Consider the following 25,674-nt stretch of genomic DNA (forward strand, 5'->3'; position numbering starts at 1 on the left):
TTCTACTTCACGTTCTTTGCTTTTAATATTCAGAGAGGAGGTAGTATGGACCAAAACAAGCAAAAAATATCTAGCAAACATGGACTGTAAATTGCACAACATTAAGAGCTAAGAGCATTTGTTCAGTAGAAGATGAAGAAATGGTCATAGCTATAAAATTATGCATTTTAGATCCTATATTTACCGGACATTTTTTTCTTGGTTTGGAAATGAAAGTCCTTATAGTACAGGGTGACACACGGGAGACGGGCGGTTTTGAACTGCGTAGTACTGAGTGCGCGGTGGTGGGAGGTGGTCATGGTAGGGATAGTTCTGATCCACACAAGACGCCATTTCACCTACTCAGTCAATACGGCGCAGGGGGACAACGTCGGGTGTTTGTCTATGATAGTTTCGTGAAAAGTGGTGAGTCTATTATTGCTACGCAGCAATTGTTCCGTGCGAGGTTTAATGTCGGTCGACATGGAGCTGTTCAGAGCCGTAACACAATCCTCAGATGGGTGGAAAACTTCAGATCATCTGGAAGCATACTGGATAAGAAGCATCGTGGCTCGAGACGCAGAGTAACGACACCAGAAAATGTTGAAAGGGTAAGGCAAGCGGCAGTCAGAAGCCCAGGACGGTCAGCTAGATGTCATGCTAGTGAGTTACGAATCAATCGTGAATTGGTTAGACGAATTTTGCATAAAGAATTAAAATTCCATCTCTACAAAATGTTCATTGTCCAACAACTTAAGGAAACTGATTTTGCTGTATGAGGAAACTTCGCTTACAGAATGCAAGTGATTTTGGGATTGAATGAAAATGAAAATTTATTGATGAGTGATGAAGGTCATTTTCATTTAAACGGGACCGTGAATAAGCAAAACCTACGTTACTGGGCTCCAGAGCATCCACACCTTATCCACCAGTGACCTCTACACTCAGATAACGTAACAGTCTGGTGTGCTCTTGGCTCTGTTGGCATTATTGGACGTTATTTTTTTTGAAGAGAACGGCGCCACGGTTACTGTTAATGCGGTTCGTTACATTCGTATGCTTGAAACATTCTTTAAACCAGAACTAAGAAGACGAAGAATCCCTTTAAAACGCGTTTGGTTCCAGCAGGATGGGGCAATGTCGCACACTGAAAACACTTCAATGCAGTGTGCGATTTGCAGGGGGGGATGGGGGGGATTTCCCCCCCCCCTCTGCATCAGACCATCCCCTCCTCTGGATTTAGTTTATGCATCCCAACCTGGGATGTTTATTTCCCACGCACTGGAGTAAAACTTTACATATAATTTAAATTTGTGGAACCGAACACTGAAAGTTTTTAGTACAGTCTTACTATTAATACTAATAATAGATTTGCTTATTAATTTTGAAAAAGTGTTATGTAGTTAAGCATTTCAAAACATTTAGAACTAAATCATCATTCTCATGTTGTCGTTGTTGCTTTCGTTGTGATTCGAGGTGCTGGAACATCCACCATACAGTCCAAAACTGGGTCCAAGCGATTTTCACATGTTTGGACCTTTAACGGAAGCACTACAGGGAAGAAGATTTGAAAGTGATGAAGACGTCATTACTGCGGTGCAAAATTGGTTACAGATGCAACCGAAAAACGTATTTTGTGATGAAATAAAAAAAAAAAACCCTTGTAAAACGTCGGGAAAACTGCATTGAAGTCCAAATAAACATGTTTCAGTTTTCTATCATCAGAATAACTACAGCTTTTCACAAATGTGCCTTTACTTTTTGAATTTCCCTCATATGCCTGTATGTAGATGATTGTCTAAATAAGCCTTACCTATAATCTACTTTTAAAGATATAACAAGGGGTGGCTTTTCTGATAGTGCATACGCGTGAATAGTGAGTTTCGGCATTAACATCTATTTATAAATAACTGTTTAACCATGGGTAACACAACGGTCCAAGCTAGTAACATATATAATTATACTAACCCCCTAAGACATCCCCCCCCACTGGTAACAGCACAAATCGCCTACTGCTTCAATGACAGTTCTTAGACGCATGTTTCCTGACCGGATTATCTAAAGTTTTGGCATTGTTCCTTGGCTTCCCAGGTCTCCCAACTTGTCAGTATGTGCCTTTTTTTCTGTGGGGGTACCTTAAGAACTGTGTCTATAACCACAAACCACGAAATTTGGGACGAGTTGATGAATGCAATCATTCAAGAAATTGCTGACATCCCTGCAGAGATTTTAGTCCGTGTGATGGAGGATTTTGAGAAGAGACTTGAGTCCTGCATTCGAAATGATGGACATCACCTTGACGACATAATTTTTCGCAAATAACTTTGTTAACTAAAATGGTAGATAATGAGCTTTGTTTTTGTGTAAATAAACATGCATTAATTTTAAAGTTGGCTGAGTATTATTTCATTAAAAACCGTCCGTCTCCCGTGTATCACCCTGTAGAAGAGATGTGTTTCATAGTATCGAAGATGAACAAGTGATCACAACTCTTAAGGTATGCATTATATACCTCATTTTTACCAGACATTTTTTCTTGTTTTGATGTAAGGAAACTGTTCCTAAACCTTGTCGATGTTTTTTGGGACACCCTAATTTACTGGGTGTCTCTCCTATGGGAATATTTCTTTAAACAAAATGTTTATCAAAAACTAATTTTACTGTTATCACGATGGTCCGAAAACTATACAATGAATTATAAAATTTAGCGCAATACAGCTTGAATAAGGATTTAGCAATTTTAAGTAAAAATGAAATATGCCTTATGTATACGAGGGGCGTTCAACAACTAACGCAACACATTTTTTTCTCAGCCGCTTTCGGCTGGAAAAATGCGATGTTTTTTGTGAAACATCAGCCCCCTATACTTTCACGAAGTTCCGATCAGTGGCGGCGCTGTACGTAATTTTCAAAACGGCGTCTGTAATGGAGGTGCACTTCAGGCAGAGAGGGCTGTCTTTGAGTTCCTGTTGGCAGAGAACCAGAGCATCGCAGATATTGATAAGCGCTTGCAGAATGTCCATGGAGACCTGTTATTGAACAAAAGCACGATGAATCGTTGGGCGAGGCGCCTGTCATCACCGAACCGAGGTCGCGCACACCTGTCCGATTCCCCGTGTGCCGGCCGTTACGCACAGCTGTGACTCGTGCAATGGTGGAATGTGCAAACACTCTCGTCCCAGGTGATTGACGGACCATGGTCAAACACATCGCTGCCCAACTGGACGTCTCTGTCGGTAGTGCTGACACACTCCTCCAACAGTTGGAGTGCTCAAAGGCGTATGCCCGATGGATTCCTCGCCGCTTAACAGAAGATCATAAAGAGCAATGAAGAAACATCTCTGCGGAATTACAATACTGGCTATTAAAATTTGTACACCATGAAGATGACGTGCTGCAGACGCGACATTTAACCGACAGGATGAAGATGCTGTGATTTGCAAATCATTAGCTTTTCGGAGCATTCACACAAGATGGGCGCCAGTGGCGAAACCTACAACCTGCTGACATGAGGAAAGTTTCCAACCGGTCACTAACTACTGATAGGCACAGTTAGCAAATGAAAGATTTTAATACGGAACAAACAATGTATTTACCTTAATAGTCATATATATATATATATATATATATATATATATATATATATATATATATATATATATATGTTCATGACATCAATTCTTACAAATTTCAAAACTCCGCCATTTCTCTCCCCACGTCCACCATTGCTGGCGGCTCACCTCCAACTGCGCAATGCTACGCGCCGCTAACAGCCAACTGCCCAACGCTACAATGGCGAGTATTACAACAATGCCAACCAGCCACAGACTGCACACGGCACAGCCAGTGATTTTCATACAGAGCGCTACGTGGCGACGGCGTTACCAATAAAAAAACCTAAACAGCCTACTTACATAGCCCCCATGCTCCCCACAAAAAATTTACAAATTGTTTTGGGCAGTGGCCAATACAGATTTGATAAAATTTTTCATAATTACAACAACAAAGATATGAAATGCACACACTTATTAATACAATGTTGGTCAAAAGCTAAATTTTTCTCACAGTCCATAAAGACAGTCCTGATCGTTCATCACAGTAAAATAGCAGTGTTTTTGCTCAATGTCTGAACAGTAAAAGAAAATGCACACGGAAGTAGTGGATTTCCATGCAGTCTTGAAGAAGTAATGTTGTCCTTCCAACGGAAAGACAGTGCTGACTCTTGACATGCTGACAGGTAATGGGCAACAACAGAGCAAACCCACAGCAGAGTCAGTCGAAGTTTTGCAGAATATTGGTAGGTTGGTCATCACAGAGCAGACCCAATGTAGTCCATATGAAACGTCCCCTTTGAACAATTCTACATGATTTTGCTTAAACTGACACACAATATTTTTAGCGCAACGCAATCTGACTTTCAATAATCCCTACAAAAGAATGGCCCTGACTAATATTTACCTATACCTTACACAAATCACTTACCTCACCAAAAATCTTCGTTACTCGAACTACTGCAATACAGCGAGCGCCACTATTGCCAGCTTAATAGTCATAATATATATATCAGTTCATGACATCAATTCTTACAAATTTCAAAATTCCGCCATCTTTTTCCCACGTCCACCACTGCTGGCGGCTCACCTCCAACTGCGCAACGCTACGCGCTGTTAACATCCAGCTGCCCAACACTACAATGGCGAGTATTACAACAGTGCCAACCAGCCACAGACCGCGCACAGCACAGCCAGTGATTTTTCATACAGAGCGCTATCTGGCGTTACCAATATGAAAACCTAAACAGCCTACTTACAACCGGCGTTGCCTGGTGAAACGTTGTTGTGATGCCTCGTGTAAGGAGAAGAAATGCGTACCATCACGTTTCCGACTTTGATAAAGGTCGGATTGCAGCCCATCGCATTTGCGGTTTATCGTATCGTAACATTGCTGCTCGTGTTGGTCGAGATCCAATGACTATTAGCAGAATATGGAATCGGTGGGTTCGGGAGGGTAATACGGAACACCGTGCTGGATCCCAACGGCCTCGTATCACTAGCACTCGAGATTACAGGCATCTTAACTGCATGGCTGTAATGGATCGTGCAGCTACGTCTCGATACCTGAGTCAACAGATGGGGACGTTTGCAACATAACAACCATCTGCACGAACAGTTACTGCGGTTACTCTTGACGCTGCATCACAGACAGGAGGGACTACGATGGCGTACTCAAAGACGACCCTGGGTGCACGAATGTCAAAATGTCATTTTTTCGGATGAATCTAGGTTCTGTTTACAGCAGCTTGATGATCGCATTCGTGTTTTAGACATCGCGGTGTATTCGTCATCGCCATACTGGCGTATCACCCAGCGTGATGGTATGGAGTGCCATTGGTTTCACGTCTCGGTGACCTCTTGTTCGCATTGTCGGCACTCTGAACAGTGGAAGTTACATTTCAGATGTGTTACGACCCGTGGCTCTACCCTTCATTCGATCCCTGGAAAACCCTACATTTCAGCAGGATAATGCGCGAGTGCATGTTGCAGGTCCTGTATCTTCATTTCTGCATACAGAAAATGTTCGACTGTTGCCCTGGCCAGCACGTTCTCCAGATCTCTCACCAATTGAAAACGTCTGGTCAATGGTGGCGGAGCAACCGGCTCGTCACAGTACGCCAGTCACTACTCTTGATGAACTGTGGTATCGTGTTGAAGCTGCATGTGCAGCTGCACCTGTACACACCATCCAAGCTCTGTTTGACTCAATGCGCAGGCGTATCAAGGCCGTTATTACGGCCAGAGGTGGTTGTTCTGGGTACTGATTTCTCAGGATCTGTGCACCGAAATTGCGTGAAAATGTAATCACATGTCAGTTGTAGTATAATATATTTGTCCAATGAATGCCCGTTTACCATCTGCATTTCTTCGTGGTGCAGCAATTTTAATGACCAGTAGTGTACATGCGCGTTACTAAGCTGAAAGTGCCATTTTTTTTTTTAAATAGCAGACCCACAGGCGATGAAACATGCGTTCATCACTCTGAACTGGGAACAAAAGCGCAATCCATGGAGCGGCGCAACATCACACCCCCCCCCCCCCCCTTCGAAGGTAAAGTTCAAAGTCGCGCCCTTGGCCGACAAAGTCATGGAGACGGTCTTCTGGGACTTCGAAGGGGTTATTCTGCCTGATGTCCTCCCTCACAGTGCAACAGTCAGTGTATTGTGCTACCCTCAGGAAATTGAAGGAAAGATTTCGGAGTGTTCGTCGCTACAAGAGTGCAAACTAACTTCTCCCTCCCCATGAGAATGCAAGGGCTCAGACAAGTCTGCGCACCAGAGAGGAGCTCACAAAACTTCACTGGACTGTTTTCCTCATTCACTCTACCCCCCAGATCTCGCTCCTTCCGACTTCCATCTGTTTGGCCCAATGAAGGACGCACTCTGGAGGAATCAGTACGAGGATGATGGGGAGGTTATTGATGGAGGAAGCCGATGGTTCTGATGTCTATCGGTAGTGTGGTATCTTGCGGGCTTGCAGGCCCTTGGCGTAAGATTGTTACATTGGAGAGAGATTATGTAGAAAAACAGGACTGCGTAGCAAAGAGTGGGGATTAATATGACGCACTGTAATCCTGAATACACCAACCTGCTTTCAGAAACAAAAAAATGTGTTGCATTACATATTGAACGCCCTTCGTGGAAGAGGTATCAGGAAGGGAAACAGAACGTTTATTTGAGGAGTGATATTGTAGGAAACGAAGTCACTCCACCTTAGATTAGATTTACTTTGATTCCAATTGATCCGTAGTGAGGAGGTCCTCCAGGATGTGGAACATGTCAGAAAAACAACAATACATGACAAATATTTACAACTAAAACAAATAAGCTAATGTATCATTCCACAGATCCCAAGTGGAATGATCGTCATTTTTTATTGAACACTGTATGAAAGTCATTTTACAAATACTAATGCACTGAATTTAAAATAAAAAAGTTTATTTATTTATTTATAAGGTAATAAACATGTAATACAACTACTATAATACCTATTTAAATGGACACATTACTGCCCTGAAATGGTGCAGAAGTTAGATTGTACGTACTTACACACACACACACACACACACATATATATATATATATATATATATATATATATATATATATATATATAAATCAGTTGGTTTTACTGAGAAATTCATCAATGGAGTAGAAGGAGTTGGCCACCAATAAACCCTTTAGGCTTCTCTTAAACTGAAGTTATTGAAATGTGTGTTCCTGAATAATGCACACCTTTTTGTACAAGACTAAGTGACTTTAAATCCTTGTGAAGATTATTCTTATTTCTAGTATTGATTCCATGAGTTGAGCTGTTGGTTTCAAAAAATGATATATTTTTAATGACAAATTTCATTAAGGAATAAATATATTGGGAAGCAGTAGTTAGTATCCCTAGTTTCCTAAAGAGGCTTCTGCAGGATGTTCTTGAGTTCACAACACATATAAGTCTTACTGCACGTTTTTGTGCCCGGAAAACTTTAGGTTGGCTTGATGAATTACCACAAAAAATAATCCCATATGACATTATGGGATGAAAGTAAGCATAGTATGCCAGCTTTTTCATTTTTATATCCCCTATGTCTGACAAAATTCGCATTGCAAACAGAGATTTGTTAAGACGCTTCAGCAGTTCTGTGGTGTGCTCCTCCTAGTTGAATTTATTAACAAGCTGTAATCCCAAGAATTTAACACTGTCCACTTCTTCTATCTTCTTGTCATCGTATGTTACATATACTCGTGGGACACCCCTTACAAGTTCTGGTCTGCATGCAGTGTGTTTTTTGAAAGTTTAGTGACAAAGAATTGGCTAGGAACCAGTGATTAATGTTCACAAATATTTTATTAGCTGATCTTTCTAAGACTACGCTTGACTTGCTATTTATTGCAATGTTTGTATCATCGGCAAACAAAACGAACTTGTCCGGTCGCGGTGGCCTATCGGTTCTGGCGCTGCAGTCCGGAACCGTGAGGCTGCTACGGTCGCAGGTTCGAATCCTGCCTCGGGCATGGGTGTGTGTGATGTCCTTAGGTTAGTTATGTTTAAGTAGTTCTAAGTTCTAGGGGACTTATGACCTAAGATGTTGAGTCCCACAGTGCTCAGAGCCATTTGAACCAAAACGAACTTGGCATCTGGTAATGTTACTGATGAAAGGTCATTGATATACACAAGAAAAAGTAAGGGCCCCAAAATGGGACCTTGTGGGACCGCACATGTAATTAGTTCCCAGTTGAATGATGCCTGATAGCTTGATACATGTCTCTTTCCTAATAACACCCTTTGTTTCCTGCCAGAGATATAAGATTTGAACCATTTTGCTACGTTTCAGTACCACAGCTATTTCATTGAACAATTCGGTGCGATTTCGCAAAAGTCGCCGCAGTACAGCAGTGTTCGACCTCCCAGGAAATATTGCGTTTGTCGCGAGTTGACTGAGAAAACTGTGAGAAGCGTCCGCCCCCGCCGCTGCCACCGCCGGCACTTCCGCGGTCAGCTGAGCGGACCTGGCGGCTGGCCAGCGCCTCGTGACGGTCACGCGTCGCGTCGGTTCTGCACCCAACGCAGAGGGCGGTGTTTACCCCTGCAGGGCCCGGCGGCTGCCTCGCGCACAGGATGTCGGCTGCTGGTGTGGGAGTCGCGCCAGAGCGGCAGCCCAGAATAGAACGGGCCGCAGCTGACAGAATTACGGCATCTCGCCGCCGCTAACAGAAAGCCATTCCTAGACTGTCGCCAGCTTCATTTGCTGCGCAGGAACTCTACTTCTTTTGTAGCGGCGAAAGTGCTTCTCCTTAAGGGGAGACACAAAGCAAGTGGACGTCAAAAATTCGGTTTTTAGATTTTAGCATATTTGAAATGCGTGGTCATTCCTGCGTGAAACAGTTTTTGTTTTATATAAATACGACTATTTTTTCGTGAGATATGATGGTTTTCCTGACGCTCTGTGCAATCTGGGGTCGGTGACAGCAAGGTTTATGACCGGGTATGTGCAGAACAACCTTATGGTCCTAATGTCAAAATTTCTAAATTGGAGTGCATTGGACATATCCAGAAGAGAATGGGGTCAATAATAGTATTGCTAGATGGTTTTCCTGACGCACGAGCTTTGCCCGAATGATACTGACACTTGGTGCAAGTACAGGAGAAGTGCCAGAAATGACCACAAACATTCTTTACCTGCATCAGTAACGAATGATATTAAACCCATATCTAGAGACCTCTGTAAAGATACCTTGTTGAAGAAATGTCTTCATGGGAAAACCCAGAGTTTAAATGAACGTGTGAATTCTGACATTTGGAACCGGTTACCGAAAACGGCTTTTTTCAGCTTACAGACCTCAAATTTGGTGTTTCTGATGCTATTTTATGCCTCAATGCGGAGTAATTAGAAAACTGGATGTTTCGGAATTGTTGGGCATAAAATCTAGTGGAAATACTGCAAAATCCATGGTTCAAATAGATAAAGAGAGAATCCGCAAAGCAGATATTGCTAATTTGAAATGCACAAAGGAAGCCAGACAGAAAAGAGGAGCGACGAAGAGAAGAGAAGATCAATATGATTCAGATGATGCTCAGCATGGTGCAGGAAAATATTAGTGGTAAGTAATTCTAATAAATAACTGTTCTAGAATTGCAATATTAAACTTTAAATGGATTTTTCTCAAAACTACGTTTTTTTACTTTCAGGTATCAGGTATAAACTAATTGGGTCAGAAATATGAAACTTGGTCAGTTTGTACTGCAGATGGTAATAAGTTATTGCAAGTAAATTAAGAACCACCAAACAAACAGAAACTGTTTTATAGTAATTTATGTAGAAAAAAGTTAAATTTTACTAGTAAAAGAATAATTTTTTCTTTAATACCATAAGAGGTATTATGTTCATTTTACTTGTAAATTTAGGCATATAGGATTTATATGTGCAGTAAAAATTTCATTCTTTTACCACTTATAGTTCTTTTGAAAAGTGTACCTATTTAAAGGGTATAACAGCATTGGCAGAATAGGGATAAAAATTGCCTTCCGTCTCCCCTTAAGCAGCTCCTCATCCACAACCTGACACACGATGAAATCCAGTTCTACATCTAAATAAGCATAGTGGATAAAAAATTTGTCAGGGCTATGAGACACGAGGGTAATACCACCTCTAGACACGACAATAGCCTCAATCAAGCATAGCACAAGTTTTTTATGGTATTCCATATTCGTGAAGGAGTCTATGATCATGATGTTTTTGGAATAAAGCGGTCTAGATACAGGTAAAGGCACCAGAGAGGCAGATCTGTCGTTGCGATTGATAATGGAAGCAAGACTGAAGACAAATCAAGACACGTTCACACGATTTGTCGACATGGAAAAAGCGGTCGACAATGTAAAATCGTGCATTATGTTTGAAATCCTGAGAAAAACTCGAGTAAGCTATATGGAAAGGCGGATAATATACGATATGTACAAGACCCTGAAGGGAACATTAAGAGTAGAAGACCAAGAACTAAGCCAACCAGAGTGGCTGAGCGGTTCTAGGCGCTACAGTCAGGAACCACGCGACCGCTACGGTCGCAGGTTCGAATCCTGCCTCGGACATGGGTATGCGTGATGTCCTTAGGTTAGTTAGGTGTAACTAGTTCTAAATTATAGGGGACTGATGATCTCAGAAACAAAGTCCCATAGTGCTCAGAGCCATTTGAACCGTTTTGAACCAAAAACTAACTGCATGGATTGAAATGGGTGCAAGACAGAGTTGTAATCTTTCACCCCCTGCTGTTCAATCTATACGTTGAACAGGCAATGACGGAAATAAAAGAAAGGTCAAGAGTGAGATTACAATTCAAGATGAAACCATATCAGTGACAAGATTCGCTGATGACATTGCTGTCCTCATTGATACTTAAGAAGAATTAAAAGATCTGTTGAATGGAATGAAGAGTCTAATGATTGCAGAATATGGGGTGAGAGTAATTCGAGTAAAGACGAAAGTATAGAGAAGTAGCAGACATGAGAACAGAGATCACAAAGAAGACGTAGTTAAGTAGTTCTTCTACCTAAGTAGCAGAATGAAACATGACAGACGGAACAAGGACGACATAAAAAGCAGGTTAGCACTGGAAAATGGGCATTCCTGGCCAAGACGATTCTGCTAGTATCAAACACAGTTCTTAACGTGAGGAAAAAAACTTTGATAATGCACATTTTGAACACAGCGTAATATGATAGTGAGACGTCCACTGTGAGAAAATCGGAACAGAAGAAAATCGAAGCATTTGAGATGTGGTGCTACAAAAGAATGTTGAAAATTAGGTGGATTGGTAAGGTGAAGAGTGAGGAGGCTTTCTGCAGAACTGGCGAGGAAACGAATATTTGAAAAACACTGACAAGAAGAAGGGACTGGATGGTAGGACATCTGTTAAGACATCAGGAAATAATTTCCATGGCAACAGAGGGAGCTGATGAGGGTAAAAGCTGTAGAGGAAGACAGAGATTGGGATACATCCAGCAAATAATTGAGGACGTAGGTTGCAAGAGCGACTCTGTGATGAAAAGGGTGGCGCAGGAGAGGAATTCGTGGGTAGCAGCATCAAACCAGTCAGAAGGCTGATACCTCAAAAATAATTGCTTAGTATATTTCTTTATTTATAGCGCCGTTTCGGTGATTGACATCATCACATCATAACTTATAACTCGTAACACATAGTTTAAATAAAACCTAAGTCTAAGTAGGGCGTCTCTTAGGCACAGTTTTTATTGAAACCGACTCATAATGATGTTTTACAAGAACAAAGTTGTGATCTGATGATGGCAATATCTTATAATATTGTCCGCAGTTCGTGGTCTCGCGGTCGCGTTCTCGCTGCCCGAGCACGGGATCCCGGGTTCAATTCCCGGTGGTGTCAGGGATTTTCACCTGCCTCGAGATGACTGGGTGTTTGTGTTGTCCTCATCATTTCATCGTCATTCATGAAAGTGGCGAGATTGGGCTGAGCAACGGTTAGGAATTTGTACGAGCGCTGATAAGCGCGCAGTTGAGCGCCCCACAAACCAATCATCATAATCATCTTACAATATTATGCGATCTAGACGGCTTTATTAAAAAAAAAGTCTAACAACTCTAGCAGAACATCTCAACAGAACACCAGGTGACATGCGATGGTGGCAGGAAATAAGGTCCTGTTAATTGGTGTTGTATAATTCCAGCCCAGGAGCTTACAGAGAATTGTTGCTAGTGATTTGAGTGTGGCGTGTAGTTTTTCCTCACTTCAGATATGGCAACTATGGCAGCTGAATATACCATTTCGATTGAAAGAGTACTCATTCGCGCTCGATACAAACTGCAAGTTCGGCACACCAGTACTGGGCTGAATAATCCATTCATTCTACTTACCATCACAGCTTCTTCACAAGGTTTTTACAGGGGTGTAAAAGATATTCCACAGGTTTTCCTCGCGCTGTATTGTTCGAAGTATATTCTTGATGTGCAGATTAGACAAAAAGGCAACATTTTGTTACTGATACAAAAAAGTAACCGACTGTAAGCCGAACACTTGGCGTGTAATCTCCTCTGAACGCTCACCAGCCACACTGGAAACTTCATCCTCTTTCTCGGAAAGTCGATGTATGAATCCTCATCTTTTGTGAGGATGTCTTCAGCGACATCAACTTGTCATTCGTGAATATCAAAAAGATAGACTGACTCCTGGATTCGATTATTAGAATGTCATTGGCCTGACCAGCAACATGAGATCTGTTCCTGGTTGCACCTACTGGTTACGAAATTCCTACGACAATTCATCATTTCCTCCCCTTAAAAACGCTCATGACACATCGTGGGCAGTTAAATGACACGGACGGAGGCACACGGCTCGCCCAGCAGCATCAGATGCCGCTGGGCAGCGCGTGGGACTGCGGAGATCCGCCTAGCCGGGCAAGTCAGGAGACTTGCTCTTCCTATCTGGACATCTGCGGGTTCCCCGCCGTTGGTTCCGCCTTGTGAACTTATGCTCTCCGCAGGGCATCTTCCAATGTCGCTGATAGCTGCCGCTGGCGGAATTGCCCATCCTCAATATGCCATATCTATAAAACCCTGACGCAATTTCTGTCTTGACAGTTGGTTGCAGATATCAGCAAAAACAACAGGTATCTTCGACATTCATATACGGGGTGTCTCAAACCTTTTGGGTTAAATCGAAATAGGTGTTATGGAACCACAACCGATTATACTGAGACAGGTACCAATGATCGGAAATACCTGTTTATATTGTTATAAACATACACAAAGTATACCGAATAACAGCAACGAAGCACATAGCAATTGTTCAAAGCGATGACAGCCAAGCTCAATGCGGTCATGCCGCATTCTCGTAGCCGGCCACGGTGGACGAGCGGTTCTAGGCGCTTCAGTCTGGAACAGCGCGACTGCTACGGTCGCAGGTACGAATCTTGCCTCGGACATGGATGTATGTGATGTCCTTAGGTTACATACAGTACACAAGGTAGCTCATAGGATGTGTCATGTGACGACCACATGCATCACGCGGGCTCATTAAGGGGAGCCGGAACGATCCATCTCCTCCATGTTAATTTTAGCAAATAGAAGGAACATTTTTTCTAAAACCATTAAACATATTGCTCTGAAATTTGGACTACATGTTCAGTGAATATTTTTCTACAAAGTTATAATGCCATGTTAAGAAATATTTATTGGTTTTTGTTTTACAATTTTTTTAAACAGATGCTTATTTTTTCTCTAAAATTTTGCACTTTTTCCTCTATAACTCTTGAATTATACAATATTTTTTTTACAATTTGTTATAAAAATGAAAGAAAAGAAGTATAAAATATTGTGTATAAATTTCGTTGATATACTGTTAGCAGTTTTTGAGAAAATGTTCCTCAAAAATGAAAATTTTGAAGTTACAGAAAATGACCACCAAAGATTTTTTAATACATTCCTGCCCCATATAATGGATTATCAGCGTCCTCTTCTTTTTCCAGTGTCAGTTTCCTTTTCACTGGTCTTTTCTTCCCTTTTACTTCGTGTTGTAGGCTTTTGTCTCTTCTTCCTGCACCTCTTAATTGGCCTTCCTTCACCAATTAGGCACATTGTGAAAAATGTGTTGTGTCATGGTTGGAAACCTAAACGTTACGTTTTTTTTTTTTTTTTTTTTTTTTTTTTTTTTTACGTGCGTGCGATGCACCAATTGCGACGGATTTTTTCGTTGCTTCTGCAATGCAATTTCTTTTATAATTTACCTCTTTTATAATCTACCTCTTTACAGCGGTAGATCTCTGCACGTAAACTTCTGACTGCAGCTACTTATGAGAGCACAGAAAAGCAGTGTTGAGGAAACTGTAACCTCATAGCTACACGCCGGAGGCCGCTATAAGTAAAATTTGCTGAAAATTTTCTATGTACTTTAAAGAAATGATTCGGAAAGGGGATGTCAGTCTTACTTTAAACATGAAGTTCAAATTTAAACCTTCAATAGATCTTTATTGCCGTTAAGCAATATCATCAGCCCATATTTATGAAAATTACTAAAGTTTCTGCTCACAGTTATCACCATACCTAAAACAGCCATAACTTTTACCTTCCCAAATTCCGAAACCAATTACTTGTAACAAAGACAATGATCGGCCAATTACTTCTGCACACGATATTCAGTGGTTGTCTTTAGGTTTTTAGTTAAAGTTTATTCTCGCCATAAAATACTCAGTAAGAATATACTCAGTAACGCCACGCTATATAATTCAAAGTTCAGTCGTGATTTTCGTCGGAACGAATTATCACAACACTCTAAAGTTTTCATAAACAGTTTCTGGACACAACCAGATACCATTAACACTGGATCATAACGCAGAAGTCATCCCAAGATTTCATCTTACACATAATGCAAAAAGTCACATCCAGCAAAACCGCCTCCTTTCACTCTCCCACACTCAAAACTATATCTCCTAGCTAGGCGGCCAACCGTCTCGCTTCTCATTGGCTGTCGGCACTTACGACCAATGAGAACTCACTTCTAGGACGCGGCTCGCACCAAAATCTAGCAAGCACCATCCACTTCTCTAGGCTCATTGACGTCATCAAATTAAGTAACACAAAACTCTCTAATTAAATAAACAAACCAAAATGAACTATAAGCGTTGCTCCACATCTGGAAATTTATTATCTAGTCGGGAATGTTCTGGCTGTCTTATACATAATCATTCATACTTGGACATCCGACATTCACTAGTAGGGGGACCATTAGTGGATTCGTTACCGAGTTGGAACACTTGCCAGTTCCTGTAGAGAACTACATGAATGATTTTTAATAATGCCGAACGTCCCACATACTCTCACGCACGCATTCTCATTCACACGCACCCTAACACACAATACACATATTTACTTAGAATTGTTAAAATTATTATTATAGAAAAGTTACAGAGGTTTTCTGAAACTAAAAACTTTCCAAATTTATATATGAACACAAAGTGTTATCTGATCATCGTACAAAGTCACTGAAGGTGAACTATTACATCACTGTATTTATTTTTTGGAATTTTACTAACTTCCAAAATACAACTATTTTTGATTTCAGACTTTGACATATTGTTTGTTTTCGCAACAGAAGGATGTACATCAAATATGACGTTCCTCAGGTTATTCCTTTATTAGTTATTAATATTTTTACTTTGGTATAATGTAAGTGGCCTGCCAGCGCTACTCCACTGCTTTCACATCCGCAGCTGCAACAGACGGTCGTGACGTCAGTCTGCAGGACACAACTCGTCCGTTACTGACCGTATAATACTCTACCGACTTACATTGCAGCCCACATACATTCTGAAGTAAAGCTTTTAATAGACAAATGGGCGATCGCGCACTAGTTGTGACACCACAACATCCCTTTTGATAATGTTTCCTTCAGTTTACGTTGCCAATGCATCATACACTCCAAACTATAATGTTTTTATCTATACAAACACTCTTTTGGGAATCCTAATCCAAGTTAAATTATTTACACTTTCATTTGGATTTTGTGTTTTCGCATGTAAACACTTTTCCAATAAACTTGGCTGTGATAAATCTCTAAATATGGGTTTAATTACATCAATTACAGACTTTGGCAAACTGTTTTTATGGACTTCCTTTCCTGATTGGTACTTGCACGATTTGTCTTAACCTGTGGGGCACAGCGCATGTTGTGGGTGCTCATTTATTGATGCAGTATGAAAAAATAACACTACTCTCCTCATATGCTACAAGTACGAGCAAAATTCGCCAAATACGCAAAATTGAACCGCTGAACAACACAAAGCAAACTCCACAAGTCAACACTTGGTACAGCGTTTATCTCTGTGACAAGTGACTGTTCATATCGGTAAACGCTACTCCATTTAACCCTCAAATTAGTAGGTGAGTAAACCCGTCTGATCACATTAGCCATACAACGTTGGAAAACAAAACACTATCTAATTCCGCAAAGATACCCTGCTTGCAGCCAGCGAGCGGCGCCGTCAGAGGTGACACACCAAGTCCTTACAACCGTTTAGCGGCGCGTCAACTATGCAGCGATAAAAAACACACTTAGAATTCACTTAGAAGGGTGAAACTTGATTTGTTTTATTCAGAAAACTCCAAATAATTTTATAATAAAGAAATACAAAAAGGTTAATTTTGTCATTTTCATCGTTCCGGCTCCCCTTAACCTGTGCCGCACACTCACCTCTATCCGTGGTGTGAGTTGTCAATAGCATCAGACAGTGTGTCATGTGTCCATGATGAGGTGTATTGCTGTGCACAGTGCATGATGCGTAATCAAAGATGGAACGTTTTTTGTCACAAGAGTTGGCATACACGAATTTAATGTACAGCGCGGCAGATTGTAGTGCCCGTAAAGCAGCTCGAATGTACAGAGAACGCTTTCCCAACGAGCGTCATTCTAACTGGACGAACTTTACCTCCGTAATACCAGCTTACGGGAGACGGGGTCGTTCACACCACAGAGAGCCCGCCAAGGTTCCCACCAAAGACATGGCGGCCGCTGTGGCCGAGCAGTTCTAGGCGCTTCTGTCTGGATCCACGCGGCCGCTGCGGTCGCAAGTTCGAATCCTGCCTCGGGCATGGACGTGAGTGGTATCTTTAGGTTAGTTAGGTTTAAGTAGTTCTAAGTTCTAGGGGACTGATAACCTCAGATGTTAAGGCCCATAGTGCTCAGAGCCATTTGAGCCAGCCAAAGACATGTCCGCACACCAGACTTTGAGGAGGTGGTGCTGAATAGTGTAGCTGACAACGTAGCAAAAATCACCTGTTAACTTGCCCGTGAACGCACACTTTGAACGACACAGCGTGGAGAGTACTGCTGGATCAGGTGTTACATCCCTATCACAATGGACTCAGATTAGAGTTTAGTAATGATGAAGAGTAGGCTGAAGTTTAACAGACCAGTCAGGAAGACTCAGTGCTTAGGAAAGTTGGATACGGGAATACTAAGAAGCGAAGACGTAGGCTTGAGGTTCTCCGAGGCTGTAGATACTGCAATAATGAATAGCTGAGCAGGAAGATCCTTAAATGAGGCACGGACATCTCTAGAAAGGGCAATCACGAAAGTTGGAAACACAGTCAAAAGTACAAAGAAGGTAACTGCGAATAAACCTTGGGTGACAAGAAACACTTCAGCCTATCGAAGGAAGAAGGATATAGAAAAATGTTCCAGGATATTCAGGAATACTTAAATACAAGACATTTATCAATGAAATGAATAGGACCTATAGGGAAGCTAAGGCGAAATAGGCACGTGAAAAATGTGAAGATATCTAGAAAGAAACGATTATCGGAAGGCCTAACTCAGCATATAGAAAAGTCAAAACAACCTTCGGTAAAATTAAAAGCAACGGCGGTAACATTAAGTGAGCAACGGGAAGTCCGTTGTTAAATGCAGTGGAGAGGGCGCGTAGGTTGAAAGAATACATTGAGGGCCTCTATGAGGGGGAGAGATTGTCTGATGACGTGATAGAAGAAGAAACAGGAATCAACAGTGTAGAGATGGGGATCCAGTATTAGAACCAGAATTTAGAAGAGCTCTGGAAGACTTAAAATCAAATAAGGCAGAAGGGATAGATAGCATTCCATCGGAATTTCTAAAATCACTGGGGGAAGTGGTAACAAAACGATTATTCTCGCTAGTGTGTAGAATGTATGAGGCTGTCGATATATAATCAGACTTCCGTTAAAAAAAATCATCCACGCAGATCCCAACACTGAAAGAGCCGACAAGTGCGAGAACTATCGCACAATCAGCTTAACAGTTTATGTATCCAAGTTGCTGACAAGAATAGTTTACAGAGGAATGGAAAGGAAAGCTGAGGATGTGTTAGATGATGATCAGTTTTGCTTTAGGAGCACAGCGTTGTAAGGTAGTGAGACATGAACCGTGGGAAAACCATAACAGAAGAGAATTTAAGGCATCAGAGAGGCAGTTGTGACTTGCGTTTGATAATGGAAGCAAGATTGAAGAAAAATCGAGACACGTTCATAGGCAATGTCGACTTGGGAAAAGCTTTTGACAATGAAAAATGACGCAATATCTTCGAAATTCTGAGAGTAATAGGCGTAAGCTAAAGGAAAAGACGGGCAGTATACAATATGTACAAGGATATAGAGGAAACAATTAGAGTGGAAGACCAAGAACGAAGTGCACAGATTGAAATGGGTGTAAGACGGGAATGTGATCTTGTCCCGCTGGTCAATCTATACATAGAAGAAGCAATGGCGGAAATAAAAGAAGGGTTGCAGATAGGATTAAAGTTCAAGGTGAAAGGATATCAATGATAAGATTCGCTGATGACATTGCAATCCTCAAAGAAAGTGAAGACGAATTACAGGATCTGCGGAATGGAATAAACACTCTAATGAGTGAAGAATATGAATTGAGAGTAAATCGAAGGCAGACGAAAGTAATGAGATTAGCAGGCATGAGAAGTGCGAGAAACTTATCATAATTAGTGATCACAAAGTAGATGAAATTTAGGAATTCTGATACCAAGGTAGCAAAATGAACGCATGACGGACGGAGAAAGGAGGACCATAAGACGCAGACTAGCACAGCAAAAAGGGTATTCCTGGGTATCAAACATAGGTCTTAATTTGAGGAAGGAATTTCTGAGAGTGTACGTATGGACCTTGGGAAAACCAGAACAAAAGAGAATCGAAGCATTTGAGATGTACTACAGAAGCATGTTGAAAATTAGGTGGACTGATGAGTTAAGGAATGAGGAGGTTCTCCGTAGAATAGACGAGGAAGGGAATGTATGAAAAACACTGACAATAAGAAAGGACTGGATGATAGGACATTTGTTAAGACATCAGGGCATGATTTCCGTGCTACTAGAGTGAGCTGTAGATGGTAAAAGCTGTAGAGCAAGACAGAGATTGGGATACGTCCAGCAGATAACTGAGGACGTAGGTTGCAAGTACTGCTCTGAGATGAAGAGGTTGCCACAGGTGGGTCGCATCAAACCACTCAGAACATTGATAACTCAAAAAAAAAAAACCGGTAAAGGACATGTTCAAGCACAGCGACCAATGGATTTGTTCTCTGTGTTGACTTGTGGTAATGGATTATCCACCGTAATGCTTAGTGCCGACCTTCGTACAGATGAGGCCTCATTTACCCTTGATTGTGTTCTCAACAGCCATGTTTGGAGTGAGGACATTCCCCACAGTTTTTGGAGACTGTACCCCTTGTTGTTCACAAAAGGATGTGGTTTGAATACGATAGTGCACCATCCCACTTCTCTGTTAATGCCCGTGAGCACCTGACCAACACGTACCACCGCGGTTGCGTTGGAAGGTCCTGTTCCATGGCCAGCGCGATCACCAGGTCTCACACCTCTGGACTTTTCCCTCTGGTATTATATCAAGACTTTTGTGTTTTAAAACCCGTGTAGAACTGGCTGAAGACCTGATTGCTAGGGTCCAAGCTGCCCATCTCCTAGTACAACAGACACCAGGGATCTTTGAGAGAGTGCATGCATTGAGATTGGTGGTCATCTCTTTGGACAATCACTATGAGCTACTATTGTGTATACCCATAACACAATAAATATGTATTTCCGACCATTGGTTCCCCGTCTCAATATAATCAATTGTGGACCCACTATCACTTGTTTCAATTTGACCCAAAAGGGTTGAGACACACTGTAGTATACGAAATAGATTTGTATTATGCGATTGTGCATTGACGTCAGCTGTTTGCTGCACATGAACATTTGTAACAGACTAGGACTCGAACCCAGATTTCCCGCTTATCACGAGCGGTCGACCTAACAATTCGGCTATCCGAGCACGCCTCCAAGACCGATTCTGACTTCCGTAAGACACGTAGTCAACCGTTATAGTTGCACTATTTGTGATTACCGCACAGGTTGCAATGTCTGTGTTTACACAGTGTCTGTATCTTCAAAATACAATGTCCTTCAACATAGAGGCATGCCTGAAGGAAATTGTATTGTGAAGATACGGACAATATATAAAAACAGACGTTGAAACGATCAATGATTCATATATTGTGAAGTCAAAACAATTTATACGGCTTCAGCCTTTACTCTGATGTACTTTCCTGATTTTGAACTAATGTTGTACTTCAGATGACCCAGTTTATGTATTCAAATTTTACCCCTAATATGGAGAGAAACCAACTTATAATTCAGCACTAGTGCGCAACATACACGGATGAGGCAAAAACATTACGACCACGTACTCAGTAGTATGTTGCTCGACCTTCGTAAAGCAGTAAAGGAACATTTCTGCGCGGCATACATTCGCCAAGTCCTTGATAGGTTTCTGGAGGTTTGTGGCACCGGATGTCTTCGCACGGGTCACGCAATTTAAGTAAATTACGGGCCGGCGGTTTGTCGGCCCTGATCCGGCGCGTCTCAGATGTTTTACGTCGCATTTGGTAGCCAAGACATCAACGTGAGTTCACTATCATGCTCCTGAAACCATTACACCGCGATTCTGGCCTTATGACACGGATAGCTGACCTGCTGGGAGATGCAATCGCCGCGGAAGACACCGGCATGATTGGCTGCAAGTGGTCCACAGTTGTCACGGTGCCATCGATTACTACCGCAGGTTCCAAGGAAGCATATCCTCCATAGCATAACACCACATCCACCGCGCTGCGTCTGTGGCGCGATGCGATTTCGAGTAGCAGTTCGCCTGAGTGATGGCCTGTCCACACAAGGCCATCGACCTGCTGTAATAAGAAACGTGAACCATCCGACCGGGCGACACGTTTCCAGTCACGGTAATCCCCTACCTGCTGCAAAGTCGTTGGGTCACCCAGGATCTCTGAGAGAGTGCTCAGCATTATCTTATTGAAAGATAACGCCATGAGGACCTAGAAGATAGAGCACGGCCCCTAGTCTTGACATGCAAAAAATGTTACGGCTGATGTCCAAACCATTGGCCATGCGACTCATAGGTGACCGTCTTGTGTACCCATTGGGGCCTCCCCAAACCATTGGCCATGTGACTCATAGGTGACCGTCTTGTGTACCCATTGGGGACTCCCCACACGTCAAACTAGTTGCTGGGTCCACATAACCAAACAATCCGGTAGCCTTAATTTTCCTTGGAGCCTCCACACGCTGGTACATCCATCGTGATACAGTGCGTAGAACCGGGAGTCGTCTGAGGAGACGACGTCGTACCACTCTTGCGTCCAGTGCTGTTGTTGGGTGCACCACTGCTGGTACGCCTCTCTCTACTAGTGCATCATGAAAGGCCGCACAAAAGGTCACCATACTGACAGTTCTCGTTGCTGTCCATATGGCTATCATCTTGCTCTAAACCAGACAAGCCCATTATTTACTAAAGTTTCGTGACATGGCTGTACGATGCTGCACGTCATGTAAACAGTATGTCTGTTCTCTCGGATGCTAATCTCGTGGAGCTATTCAGACCCTGCATGGCGCTGAGACTGGCCCTCCTGAGCCCATCGATTCCACGTTAGCAAGATCCTCGTAGGATTCCGATCAATGCGAGCAGCAATATTGCCGAATGATAAACAGCAGCCTTGACAGGGCACGATCATGCTGCTATCGGATTTAGACACGTGCTGGTGCGCTTTGCTCATTCTTACAACAGGCATAACACGGTCCCGTCACAAAAACTAACATTCAAATGTGATTTATGAAAGATAAACGCTCTGCATAATCTTCCCTTTAGCTCTGCTTATCTTGCGTGATACTATTTAAATACTAATCATTTGCATATTGAAGTTTGCATTACAATCATGCTAATGTGACATTTGTTGCGCACCACCTTCGTGGTGTTTCAGTTTAAATGACCAGCGCTGTAGATAAAACATTTCCATTAGAGGCACATACCTTAAAAAGTGTTGTAGCATCCACTTTCATTTTGATGGTGGCGGTGAAGAGTAGTGACTTGTAGGCTACGAGATATTGCAAGTGTGCTGGAGTCATCCTGATCCTGGACCATTTAACCATTACGGATGAATATGAATACTATCGGACAGCCCGCAGCTCGTGATCGGGTGGCTAGCGTCACTGCTTCTGGATCGTGGGGTCCTCGGCTCGATTCCTGGCTGAGTGTTTGTGTTCCCCCAATCATTTCATCTCATCTTCTTCACAAAAGATGCGCAAGTCGCCGAAGTGGTGCAAAATGGAAAGACTTGCCCAAAACATTCCAACAGTTCCAGATGGTGGCTCCTAGCCAATAATGCCATAAGATGACTTCATTCACAACCGGACAATGAGTTCAAGTACCGTTTTTCGATGAGAAACAACGGCAGGCGTGGGTATTATTCGAATAGGACGGAAATCAGTAAATGTGATGATTAGAATGTCATAAAAATTGGATGATTTATTCAGAAGAAAGAGCTTCACAAACTGAGCAAGCCATTAGCGCGTTGGTCCACCCCTGGCTATTATGCAAGCAGTTACTCGGCTTGGCGTTGACTGGCAGAGTTGTTGACCTGAGGGGCCACGTTAGATCATCAAAAGACAAGTCGGTTGGAGGACCCTGCCCATGATTCTCCATAAGTCCTCAACTGGGAGAGATCCGGCGATCTTGCTGGCCATGGTAAGGCTTGGCAAACACGAAGGTAAGCAGTAGGAACTCTCGCCCTGTGCGGGAGGGTATTACCTAGCTGAAATGTAAGCCCAAAATGGCTTACATGAAGGGAAACAAAACGGGACGTAGAATATCGTCGATATACCTCTGTGCCGTAAGGGTGCCGCGAATGAGAATCAAAGAGGTCATGCTATGAAACGAAATGGCACCCCACACCATTACTCCTAGTTGTCGAATCCTGTAGTGGGAAACACTCAGGTTGCAGTCCTAACACTGTCTGGGTCGCCTCCATACAAGCCTTCGCACTGTAGTCTCATTGACTAGAGTAGAATGGATCTCAAAGATGAGTCCTGCTTCGAACTGAGCCCTGATGATCAGCGAAAATTCTCAAAAGAACCATCTAGTATTACAAGACTGCATGTATCCGCATGAAACCTTGATGTACTTTTTACAACTACTGTTAAGATGAATTTTTTCATCTATGCATCACAAACGTTCAATGCGCCCTCCAGTGGATAGGCGATAAATATCCAGACGTTAGTCAAGCTCGTCTCATGCTTCTGTGAACATGTCTGAGGTTGATGGGTACACTGCTCCTGCTATATGACATCGCAGTTGACCTAAATTTGTTTGCAGCAGGGGTACATTGACAGTGTGTTTCAGAGACCCTCACAAAAAAAACATATCATGAGATTGTAAGCTCACTAATGCTTGGGAAATGTTACGAGCTTGCGACCTGTAATACACCGAGTGCTAGTTATCACAAAACTTCCTTCTCTTTTTCTGCAGGTCGCCACAATTTTATGTCTATCGGACTTCTTTAGATTTACCATATTCAATCAGACTCATTATTCTATCAATTGTACATTCAGAGTAAAAGATGGCGACGACATAACAGCACACGTTTAAGTGCCAGCTGTAACGTCCTGGCCCCGCTATCCTTGGAAACATAAAATCGCCACAAATTAAAAAAAAAAAAGTGTCTGTCCCTGGCAACAAGACGAGACGTCCTCTTTGGTCACTTTCACTGCAGCCTCTCATTTCAGTCTCAGCGGATTTGTAAAAATTTCTATGCTAAACCCGCTACTCTAGATCAACCAGGGTTATGACAACAATTCACGAGACATGAAAATTGAAGGACGAATTTCAACTTCATGGAAAAAGTCGAGATCACATCAACAACAATAAAAAAAGAGAATAATAAAAGTTGTTATTAATTTTACAGATGAAATAACACTAGGAGGATTTATCATCCAGCAACAATCAGAACAGAGACATAATTAATCAAGCGAAAATCTGTCATACGCAGTTACTACGTTTAAAGCTTTAGGTAGCCGTAAAGATTGCTTCCCTGTGGTCTTCACAGTGCTACTTTCGGTGACGTAATGTCAAGCAGCTCCCTACCTGATGTGAAGGTGTTCCCCAGTCAGTCTTGGAATAAATTTTATAAGCACAACCAGTACTTTTCAGGGCTTCCGCAGATGAAAAATAAGTGGTTTAAAAATCTTTTTTGAATGTTCCCACAAAAGGTAAAAAAATCTGTTATCAATCATAGGTAAAGAGTTTCTGTCAGTTGCTAACATGTTGTCAGCAAGCCAATGAATACGGGTGGTTTCACAAGATTGTGGTCATCCTTTACCCTGTGTGGCGCAGTGAATGGCATCCATCTTCACGTTTGAGTCTAGGACTCGAGCAACCTGTCCAAAAGAGCAGCGGAATTATTACATCTACATCCATAATCCGCAAGCCACCTGACGGTGTACCTCATATGGTAGATGAAGTGGAGCACGGTCCCCCTCTGCCCCTTCAGGCTGGCATGATTTCCTGCCTGTACTCTCATAGCCTTCGAAGACCCTCCTCTTCCACAAACAACTGTTTGGATGCCATTGCGTCAGCTCTACAGTTGCGAAGACAATCACTCTATTACTGCTGTCGTCGATGTCTTCACCAGAGTCCCAATAGCTATTCCTTTTCGAGATTCCTTTAAGACTTTCGCAGCTACGGTAGCGGCCTCAGAGCACGGAGCACGCACTTTTTTTTTTTTTTAGTTTATTGGCTTCGGAACGATCCCACATAGCCGTCTTAACATAGTAAATGTTATAACACAATTTGTTTTGACAATTCGTGGTAGACATTAGTTTAACTCGTACCCTGGTACGACTTTACATAGGCTTAACAAAGGGCTGGTTCGATATAAAAGAAATTTGACAACCAGAGTACACTAAAACGAATAAACAAGACGAAAATGTAACACGGAATACGCAGTGGAGGCATTGTACTTCACTCCTAAAGACTATCCCTTACTTCGTGGCATCTCCTACGCCTTGCACGAGGCGGTTGGCCTTACGGGAGAGCTGATAAACTACGAGGTGCATTCAAGTTCTAAGGCATCCGATTTTTTTTTCTATTTAACTATTCACCCAAAATTGATGAAACTGGCGTTACTTCTCGACGTAATCGCCCTGTAGACGTACGCATTTTTCACAACGCTGACGCCATGATTCCATGGCAGCGGCGAAGGCTTCTTTAGGAGTCTGTTTTGACCACTGGAAAATCGCTGAG

Source organism: Schistocerca gregaria, chromosome 3 (genome assembly GCF_023897955.1).
Source record: "Schistocerca gregaria isolate iqSchGreg1 chromosome 3, iqSchGreg1.2, whole genome shotgun sequence".
NCBI lineage: Eukaryota > Metazoa > Arthropoda > Insecta > Orthoptera > Acrididae > Schistocerca > Schistocerca gregaria.